The sequence below is a fragment of the Aricia agestis genome, chromosome 18, assembly GCF_905147365.1.
Source record: "Aricia agestis chromosome 18, ilAriAges1.1, whole genome shotgun sequence".
Lineage (NCBI taxonomy): Eukaryota > Metazoa > Arthropoda > Insecta > Lepidoptera > Lycaenidae > Aricia > Aricia agestis.
This window is the reverse complement of record NC_056423.1, coordinates 9,153,652-9,165,359: the sequence shown is the minus strand read 5'-3', so window position 1 is coordinate 9,165,359 and position 11,708 is coordinate 9,153,652. Positions and strand designations below refer to the sequence as shown.

The following is an 11,708-nucleotide window of genomic DNA, read 5'->3' as shown; positions in this document are numbered from 1 at the left end:
AAGGCGGCTAAAATTTCGAGATAATTTATATGCATAGAACGTTCCTTGTCAGACTGTCAGTCCACATACTACTGGCGCCTGTGTGCAAAAAAAAAGGATTTTGGCGCCCCTTTAGGCAAATTTTTTGGAACCTTAGTGTTGGCGCCCCTAAAGATGGCAATTTGGCGCCCCTAGAGGATGGCGCCCGTGTGCATGGCACACATTGCATAATATATGGTAGCGGGGGCCCTGACCACTAGCGCGTTCACCACGACAGGCGGCCCCCCATCCCGTTGATGAGGCATCGCTGTAAATCTCTAGAAGCAAACACTCACACACCCACCACCCACGGCCTCCCAGCACGCAGATTATCAGAAAGGGTTGTTCAGAGAAGTAGCCAACGGAGTTTAATACAGCTGAACCTACATTTTGTTTCATTTTTTCCCCACCCCACTACTCCTACACCCACCACCCACGGCCTGCCAGCACGCAGATTATTATAAAAGGTTGTTCAGAGAAGTACTTAACACAGATTTAATACAGCTGAACCTACATGAACCGATTTTGGTCGTCAGCTCTTGTCGATAACATTTCAATGGACTAGATTTAAATTTTCCCGCTTACTCAGAGAGGCGCAACATTTTAATACCACGTGACACGCATCGATCCAATGGTTGAACGCGTCTCGGGTCCATTCAACTCGGTTTTAGGGCAGCGCAGGGGAGGGATACTTCACAACACTGATTCTATTCATACGTAAGAAATATTTATGTATTTCTATCTCTATCGCTCGTATTAAGAAATAATTAGATGAATGGTGAGCGAGCGAAACGGGAACACATTCGAGTGGAAATTATGATGGGCTACTAGGCTAGGCCAGTTGCCATGTAGAATTTTTTGGTGTGGGTGTTTTGTCTCGGGATGTCAAACGTGAAATGATTATTATTTTCAAGTGGACCATAAAAAGTGTGCAAATAGTTAAAAAATTATAAATAATCGCCTTTCCTCGGATCGATTGACATTTCTTTGTGATCGTGAACGAATCTTGTGCAGTGAACACCCATAATAATTCGGTGGAGAGTGCAGTTAAAATACTACGATACAATAGTACCGACGTTTTACAACTGGAGAGGTGGTCGGGTCGTTAAAATTTCAGTTCGGTTCGGACACGGCGGACTTCCATTTTGTTTTATTATGTGTGGATGTTTACATAGTGCGTGTATGCGACAATGGGAGCCAACGGTGAGTTGATAACTCTGCGATGAGCGAGTATAGCGTAAGGACTGCGCATGTATGTGGCCACTGGCCACGATGATCGTGCATCAGTAAATATGTAATGATATTCGATTTTGTGCATCGTGCAGCGCAGCCGTGGCCCGGGTTACGGCGCGGCCTTACACTTTTATCATTTATCATTAGTCATAATTTACACTCGGTGCACATGCCGTTTCGACGTGGTTGAGACGCGAGCGAATTGATTTCGTACGAGAACTAAGCATGCGCCCACCGGCCGTGCTGCCTGGTCTATATCTAGCTTATCAGCTGATTATGGGAGTTGCACTGACAGCTTGGTGATATGAAATGTTTATAAAATACTCAGTATACCTCTAACTTTGGATGAAATGCTGTAAGTATTAATTTACGTTATGTTAAGATTATGGAAATCATATTAAATATCAATATATTATCATAGAAAAATCATATTTCATTTGCTAAATTGCTACATAAATGTCTCCAAGCTGATCCCTAATTTGACAACACAGCCAATATTCTCGTATTGTTTATGTATTGGATAATCTTAAGACTTAATAAAATTCAAGGTCAGAATTGTAAACATAGAAATTATACAGTTTTGGCCAGAGTAAAAGGACTGATAAGAGTATGAAATACTATTATTATAACTGTGTTCAATTCTGCACACAATGCGAAGATAATATGGGTGTGGAGGAGATCATTCAAAATGTAACATGGACACACCCATTCTCTTTAGGTCCAGCCCGTAAGGTGTGCAAAAATTTATTTAACTTTTCATTAAAAGGATGATGATACCTATTAATTAAGTAAAATTTATACAATATTACATTGTATTGTAGTATTGTAATATATGATAAGTCGGTTGTACTAGCGTCTGAGAATTTTAGTTAGGCGTAAAACTGTTTAAATAGCAAACTGTTTACCTATAAAATCTCCTTAAATGTATACAATATTTATATAATATATACTAAGTATATATTAAAATCCTCTATAATCTCTTGTATTAAAATCCTCTATAGTGTTGCAACCACTTGCAGTTATAACACATTTACTCAGTAGTTATAGGTATTACTACCATACATACAATATTGTCTAATATTTGGATCATTGTGGAGACATGTATGGCAACACAGTATACTCCGAGTGAATGAAAGTTTTAGGTCACATAGCAACTTGTTTTTTATGGTTCACTGGGCCTTACTTCCTTTAAATTATTCATGGAAGCCATCTGCTATGAGGTCTTATTACATCAAACTTAAACCTTGTTCATAAAAAAATCCAAAGTGTGTTACATGTAGTGTTGCCAGATTTTTTTATGCCAAGACGGACTTTGGAACTTTTTGAGTGAAAATTCGGGATTCTTCAGTCAAAAGCAGGACAAAGTAAAAAAAAGTATAAAATCGAAAGTTCTTTTGATTTGCTTTAAATAACGTTTACGGGACAATCACTGACCTCCATCATTATACAATGTATAAGGAGGTCAGTGGAGACAGATAGCAAAAGTAGTCAAAGAAAATCCACTCCTCTACCTCCCACACTCTTAGCTTCATTGCGCTCCTTTCTTTCTCAGCACGCTGCACGTATGTTCGGGCTTTCCCTGAAAACTGAGCCTGTCCCGCACGGGACCTTTAATTTTAATGAAAAAAATCGGGACGTCCCGCCAAAACGTCTGGCAACGCTGGTTATATGTGTGTATGAATTTGTATGAAGCTTTAAGGAGTAATACGTATGTGGACCCATCCGTATTACTCTGAAATGCTCCTTATAGCTTAATTACAGGTGACTGATGAGATATCCATACCGACGGTCCGCGTGACACTAAAACCGCCCTAGAACCCCTTTTTTGTATTGAGGGATAAAACATTTCGAATAAAAAAACATTAAATTGAATTGAAGTGTAGGAATTATATATTATTATGTATTTGTTTTATCTTTGTTGGTCTAATTTCCATTTCGACGCCCCCACCGAATAATCAGACAATGTGCTATTGTGGGGTTTTTGCTGTTATGCGATTTTTGGCATCTACAAGTCAAAATACATCATGTGAATTTTTTTCAGAATTTTTCTATGGATATTTACAAAGATATAAAAAATTATGTGTTTATTCCATAACAATACTTAAAATTGTATTTTACACCAAAAACTGGGCAATAGGCTATTGCGAAAAAATATGTCAAAACGAATTGACGATAAACGACTATTGCATGACTATTCGGGTAAATAAATTGCTGCCTACTGCACACTTCCACTCCTGCGCATCTCACTTTCACACTCCTTCCACTCAGTTAGCCGCTGATCACCCGCCTTAGGTTCCCCAGACACCTAACTTCAGCTAACCGAACCTTTACAGCTGGCCACCAAGCATTGTCGAAGGCCCCCTCTGTGTCCAGCGATACCACAACAGAAATTTTCTCCTTCTCTCTCTTCTTTCTGATGTGGTTCAATAACCTATAGAGGGCGTCTTCGGTGCACCTTTGGGGCATAAAGGCATATTGATTGGGTTTTATTTTGGACAACTTGTAGAATCTGAGTCGGACGACCATCATATCGCGGTGATCATCTCAGTCCACTCACCTCCAACCTTCAGTCTCAGACAAGCATGAGATCAGTCATCGCAGAAGACAGGACCGAAGAGTCAGGAATTGTCAGACTTTCTTCATTAAAAAAATAAGAATGTCTGACTGTCCCTGGCTAGGTTTTTTGGATGTCTTAAATCGTCATAGACGTAAGAACGTCGTCGTTTTGGAAGACATCAAGTGGTAAAGTCCTTCCTAATATTCGTTAAATTAGGTACATTGCTCATATTTTTATTTTATACTTTACGGCTATTAAAGGAATCCGTCTTCTTCAGTTTTCAGGAGATATAATCATAATCTGTTTCGATTTTTGTAATCCACATGCGGGTTTTCTCACAAACAAGGATGTATGGGTAATACTTGCTACAAAATAAACTAATCGTGGCCGATAAGCAGCGAGATCTGTTACAAATTAACGAGAACGTATTTAGAGTTCTTTCGCAAAGACTCCTAAGAAGTGCTTAAAACTGTCACGACAGCACTTGTTACAGTTTCACGCCTGCAAGCAGCTGTCAGACAGTCAAACATTATTCGTGGAAGTTGTCCTGCAGATCCTAATGGGACCCAATTCAGTATTTAATTAGGAATGCGATTGCTAGCTACTATAAGATGTGCTGTTATAGTGTGTTGTGTAAATATTGTATTGTATTGTAACTTAAAAAGTTTTTAACATAGTTTTGATCCTGATTACATTGAACTGTATTATGATGTAGACAGAAGTCGACGATTAAATCACCGTCATATAAGAAAGGCCTATGATGCTCTCGGAAGACTGTCTAAAGCAATTTCCTTCCATTATCATTCATTTTATTAGAACATAATAAGATATTGATTATTGTGACACCAACTCTGATACTCCGGTGGCGATGAGGGTTATGATTAACATTTTAATTAACTGCAATGATAATAAGTACTACTAAAATGATAGAGCCAGTCTCCAGAGTGTTTTTTTTAACCAAGAGCTGTTTCGATTGCAAGAATGTCATTTATGTCATCAAATAATGAATGTATAAAAATAAAAATTAATATTATTTTTATTTTACCTATAGTAGAAAATTATTGGAATAAACGACAATGACTATAATTATAAAGTGTACAATATTTTTTAATCACCGAATAGTAAAGTAATAGGTGTTTACCAATATTCTTATCCCAAACAATTTCCCCGAAGAATATTGCAATGAGATGTTATATGTACATTTTATTGAAGTCGAAACGCAAAATTACCCGAATAATCATGCAATAGACAATAATGTTCGGAGCTTGACCTACTCCAGAACTATAAGTTGCGTTTTGCTTTATTAAATAAAAACCTTCGGTGGTAATTAAATATTAAGATAGCAAGATAGGCAAAAAAATTAGCTTTCATTTGAGATATAAAAAGTCTTTGATGCTTTTTTTTGACGGAGTTACTAACAAAAATCAGTTTTTCGGCTCTCCTGAATATTTTCATTTTCACGATTGTCCGATTATTCGGTGGGGGCGTCGATTTCATCATTTTAATCCTTCAATCGTGGATTGTTGGAAATCTATTGTTATTCTATTGTCTTGCTCACCGGTGAGCTAATGGGGCTTGATGGGTTAAAAAGACAAAATCATTCTATTTTGTAATCCATTACTAAATTCTTTAAAAAATATATTTTTTAATCAGGATAATTTTCTTCTAAAATCTATGATGCCTTGTTCTAAAAGCTAAAATCTATGATGTATGATGGAAAAATATTGATCAAGTCAATTTTGTAGCATGAGTAATAACCTAATGCATGGGTAGGTCAGACTGTATCAAGGTCACAGGGAACAATGATAGACATGTCAGAGCATGATAAAACAGGTTTGAATAAATTATATTGCACGGTGTCCTGTGGGTTTCTTTGTTTGTTACTGGAAAATTTTCTTTTATAAGTATAAGTATAAGTTAAGTACTTAATATTATGACTAGATGACGTCCGCAACTCCATTGCGTCAAAATTCGTTTATCGCACGCAAACCGTACATTTTTCCGGGATGAAAAGTGACTACATGTCTTTTCCCGGGACTTAAAGTATCTTTATACCAAATTATAGCAAAATCGGTTCTGCGGTTTGGGCGTGAAGAGGTAACAGACAGACAGAAAGACATACTTTAATATTAAGTATAGATAATGCTACTAATTTACCAAACAACATGTTATTAAAGCAGCCTCTACACGTTGGCCGTGTTTGCCGAACAGAAGAGGACGGCGCTATACTAAAAAAAGAGATTGAATTATTTGCGTCTGGTATAGCGCCGTCCCCTTCTTTTCGGCAAACACGGCCAACGTGTAGAGGCTGCTTAAGACATAGGTACTTGCATGGATGGATAGAGACGGTCGTGTCATTTTTCTATCGTTCTTCATATATGTAGAAGAGAGACAGAAAGATAATATTGATGTTTTAAAGATGACAAATTTTAAAGTGCAGCATAGAACTTAGGGTTGTCACGCTTCCATAAAAGCCAGACGGTTGATATTCAATAAGAGTTTTTGATATAATATTCTTGATAGACGCTGATAATCTATGATAGACCCTGAGGCTACAAAGCGGCACCTGGTGGCAAATTTAATATTAAAAACACTCATAACACATGCCTCCGGATTCTGAAATCATCTCAAATGATACCAAATTCGAAACACTTTTCACCTGTCTAGCCAGAGTCGTCTGTCCGCCGACTCTGGCTAGAGGCTACGTAATTTGTCTACTCTGCTGGCTACTAGGGTGCGTTTCGGCCTTAGCTGAGCTAAGTTGGGGTGCGAGGCATTCCTCGCACACAATTGTTTGATTGTTGTTGAAACACATTTGTTTGATTGTTGTTGAAACACATTTGTTTCTAAGGGAGATCGCAGACGACACACTTTTTGTGCGATAGAGTCTGCGGCGCCCATACAGTCGGCTTGGCGCGGCCGCGCGCGCGCCGTGCCGACTGTATGGGCGCCGCAGACTCGATCGCACAAAAAGTCTGTCGTCTGCGATCTCCCTAAAGCCCGCATTACATGTAGAGACCTAGTTGGCCATAAGAGCGTTTTCACATTATCCGATCATACTTGATTATGGTTATAACTAGCCGATTGCAGATGTTGAAAGGGGAAAAAAAATATTATATCCGATCCGATATCGGTGTCAGACGCCGATCCGATATCGGGGTAAGTAAAATGTATGAACGGATATCCGATATTGGGCCGGACAATATGATTGTCAGCTGTACATATTTCATACATTTTACTTACCCCGATATCGGATCGGCGTCCGCGGTCCAACACCGATATCGGATCGGATAATGTGAAAACGCTCTAAGTTGGAAGCGATATTTGGTGTGCCAGAAAAATGTCATTTGACCTGAGAATTGGGAACAGAGCACCTCCGGACACACTGATTAATACCTCCATCGTGGGTATCGCAGACACAATAGATTTTTAATCGTTATGCGGCAGCCGTCCGCCATGCCGCTTGGGGATTGTAGGTTAATTTGTGGTAGGTATACCTCCAAAAATTTTCATTTATCAAGCTGTAACTTGAACACAAAAAGTTTGCGGAACACTGATCTACATTTTGGCCTCATGCTTTGGCCCAATGTGTACAGTAAGAACCAACAGAATCGCCTCATCATCTCATTCAGCACAGCAATTTTATTCGATATTCAATACATATTCTGGCATATTAGCTCTACTTCGGTGGAGGCTTAGTCCCAATTTCATCAACGTCTGTGTGTTAACTGTTAACAGCTTGTTAAAATGTCATGTCTTCTCTTTCATCCATATGAAAAAGGAAAGAGGTAACGTGATACTAATTCGAGCATTAACTCTAACAGTAGTTGATGACATTGGACCTTTTTTTATTTTTTTAGGCTCCATAGAGTGCAACCTTAGTTTCCGCATCAGTAACCACGTCCCTTTCTTTATCTTAGGTTCCACACGCTATTTACTTCGAACTTTAATCGCGGAAAAGGTACGGTTCCCACGAGATTTCCTTTTGACTGAGTCGCAGACAGCATCAGCAGCAAATCAGTTACCTTTTGTAATATTATGGTTTCGTAGATGTTGCCCTCCTTAACTACGTTTGCGCAAAAAAAATAATTTAATTTAAATCGCACGAGAGTCGCCTTATGTTTTTTTAAATCTATGTTTAATTAGGAATTTTTATCCGAAGATATGTCAATCCCATTATACCCTTTTCTTAAATTTACACTTATATTTTTTACACTGTACAATCGATATTGCCAAAAATACGGAAAAACGAATTGGCTTCGTCGCCTTATGTTTTTTCACGGGACTTCATCATACTAAATATTAAATTGCATCGAAATCGCTTCATCGGAGTGAAGAAGTAACATTATGAATCTACTAATTTAGTTATTAGTACATCCAAAGTATCATCTTACAAAATTCCATCCAAAGTTCAGCGTGAATAAGTAACAGACAGACATACTTTTCAATTTATAATATCAAGGAGTACTAAATAGTTTAAAAACTATGTAGTATGAAGTGCCGATCTAGTTTAGCCGGCAAAAAATCTCTCAACCTTGAACTTATGTGCTTCGTGCGGAAAAAATTGTTACCATACAATTAAAATAGACGTACCATTCAGAAATACCTACTTTTTATACCTAACTGCTTACTTAGTCAATAACAATCACCATCGTCGTGATTAATTAGGCTTTAGGCATGGGCAATCATAGGGCATTATTCCTGTCCTTGTAATCGCTTGTATTCGTCCAGTAGGGCAGGGTAGGGTAGGGCGCATTTGAGGAATATTTCATTTCCAAGTCGTACTTAGCAATTTTGAGAATTTACAAATTAGAAGCTATAGTCTAATTCTAGACGTAGTTCTCTTCATCAAATCATCATGTTTTAAGCTACAATTGCTACAATCTAAATAACGAGGCACATAATTTAATACTTTTGACAATTATTTATCTATACATCTACAAATATAAATAAAATTGGAGTATAAATAAAATTGGAGTGTCTGTTTGTAATATTAAAATAACCATTTTTTTACTACATGCATATATGAATATTTAGACGGTACATATACCAAAATAACAATTTTTAGAATTTTTGTCTGTCTGTATGTCTGTTTGTTTGTTCTGGCTAATCTCCGAAATGGCTGGACCGATTTTGACGGGACTTTTATTGGCAGATGTATTAAGGAGTAACTTAGGCTACTTTTCAACCGACTTCCGAAAAGGAGGAGGACATATTTTTATTTTTTTATTTTTTAACCCCCGACAAAAAAGAGGGTTGTTATAAGTTTGACGTGTCTGTCTGTCGGTCTGTCTGTCTGTCTGTCTGTGGCATCGTAGCTACTACCGCCCACTTTAAGAACAATTTATATTTTAGCGCCCCCATTGTTTCAATTTAAAATGCATGCCTCTACACAACGCCCCCATTTTTTTCTGGGCCCCACAGCGCCCCCTTTCAGCGACCACAAGGGGGCGATATCGCCCACTTTGGGAAAGGCTGAGTTAGCCTATGCTATCCCACGGCTGGGCTAAGGCCTCTCCCAGGGTTCTTCATTGTCTCCTCCTGCGCCAACATTAGCCAGCCGTATGCCTCCAGTTCGTCGCGCTAACTTTTTTTGGGCAGCCAATGAATTTAGGTACTAATTAACTTTAGTTCACTGTGAAAGTCGCAGCGCTGAAAGACATTTTTTTTTTCACTTTTGTATGGGGAAACTCGTGACTCTCGGGCAAGGGCCATGGACAAAAGTGAAAAAAAATTTTCATCTTTCAGAGCTGCTACTTTCACAGTGAAGTCTCTACAAGGAACACGTACACACCCTAAAGTATTATCACTTATTTTTGTTACACACTGTATATGAAGAGTTTGACTTAAAGTTTTGTTTCTCGCGGGTTTTATTTTGTATTTTCCTTTTGCGTTTCCTATTTTAGTGACAGGTAAAAGTACTTTCTTTCCCTTATCAGTTATCACTTATCAAATTATTATACTTACTCGTATCAAAATTTCACCACAATCAGCAATATATGACAAGGTCGACGACCTATGTAGTATGCAGAGTAACCAGTGCTAGTTTTTGAGGTTTTCTGACAGGAATTTATCTATTTAATTAATAGAGCTTATACTTCGTCAAAAAGTTATATAATATAGAGGTAAGAAACCTCTATAGGGCTCATAAACAGTAGCTCTACCATGAGTTTAAAGCGATTTTAGTTCCGCAAGTAACCGCCTAGAGGCGCTGTAAAATTTGCCATATTAAATATTTACGTAGTCGGTATCGAGTATCGATAAACACTATACTTAGCTTTAAACTCATGGTAGAGCTACTGGTAAATTTTCAGCTTTTATAAAATTACGAAAGTCTGGTTGTCGCTGGCTTTAACTATATTTCGCATTTCTACATGTATGGCTTATCACTTATGTGATGCATCCACAGAAATAAATCAAGATAGAACGGCTAAGCGGGTGGAGTACGCGTGTATCTTGCAGTATACTGCAAGATTCGTTGAACGTTCATTCAGTCAGCGACTCAGCGCGCACGTCTCGACTTGATTACACCGAAGCGGTTGTGCAAAACTGCCTCATTGTGCAGTGTCTATTGTCTAATTGTAAAAATAGAAGCACGAAAGTGATTCGTTCAAAAGGAGGTATTTCTTTCCACGGGTAACTTATTTGTTCTAACTAAAAGCAAAGCAGAAATTGACACAAGCGATTCCTTAGCAACGCACGCGCGTCGCTGTTCTATCTTTATTTATTTCTGTGGATGCATCCCTAGCGCAATTCCTAAATATGCTCATTGGCAGAGGCAACTGCTAATGCTCCTCTCGTCACGCCCGCGTCAGCAGGCCACAGGTTTCGATGACTCCTGCGGAGGACGCGGTAGAATGCGTAGCGATCCTGCGCCTCCGCGTGTAGCGCTGATGAGGGCATGGGGGGGGGGGGGGGGGCGTTTAGTCGGTAAACCTCTGCGGAGGGAGTCCGACATACCCCTGCCCCTTATGCGGGGGATGCGTAATGCATTTTCTCTCCTCAAAAAAAAAAAAAGGTTTTGATGACTCTCAATACGTATGCAAAGTTTCGAATTGTTTCGAATTCGATCGAAAGCTACTGGAGATAGGTAAAAATCGTGCTTATAGATTGCGTTACATATACATACAGCCCAACTCCCAAGCTTATAAAAGCGTGTTAAAAATGAAGTAGCAACTAAGGTTTTCGGCCTAAAATTGTATATCTGCCTTTGTCTGCAGAAATGTTAAGAAAGGTGCGCAGTTATTGATTTGGTCCTAAAATAGTCAGCCTGCTATGCTATTTTCAGAAGGATAGAGACTTTTTGTCTCTATTATAATATGTATTGCATTCTCGATTCTCGAACGATATGTATTATATTTTACAATTATAACATAATAATATAAAATAGATGTAGTACTAGCTGTAGGTATCAATTCTACGCAAACATAGTAAAGGCACTAGGCAGGACAACGGGATAAAATATTCTGAAAAAATCAATCAAGAATCATCAAGAGTTATATATATCATAATATCTACACTACTATTATAAAGAGGAAAGATTTGATTGTTTGTTTGTCTTGAATAGGCTCCGAAACTACTGGACCGATTTGAAAGATTCTTTTACCATTGGAATCCTACATTAATTCTGCTGAACATAGGCTAAATTTTATTTTGGAAAAAAATAGGGTTCCGTAAGATATTTGGGATTTTCGGACGCAAGGTGTAAAAAATCAACCAGAAATGTTACTTTTTTCGCGTACGCTGCCTAAACTATAAAAGATAGAACCATAAAATGTTCTAAGTAATTGTAGATCTTTTAAATATCTACAAAAAAGTCCGCGACACACTATACCTATCTATGTTGAGTGAGGCACAACAACCATTTTTTTATTAAAAAATTTTGAAATGTTTTTGGACT

General features: G+C 38.2%; 1 protein-coding gene across 6 annotated transcripts in view; it reads left to right on the top strand.

The window, feature by feature from the left end:
• The first annotated feature begins 823 nt into the window (after positions 1-823).
• LOC121735784 (putative transcription factor capicua) overlaps positions 824-11,708 on the top strand; it is a 53,579-nt gene continuing 42,694 nt past the window's right edge. For 5 of the 6 annotated variants that reach the window (XM_042126734.1, XM_042126733.1, XM_042126730.1 and 2 more), the window contains exon 1: positions 824-1,221. The gene's annotated coding sequence lies outside the window, so the exon portion shown is untranslated. Of the gene's footprint in view, positions 1,222-1,348; positions 1,607-11,708 lie in introns of those variants that run through there. The other variant, XM_042126731.1, reaches the window with a different exon arrangement.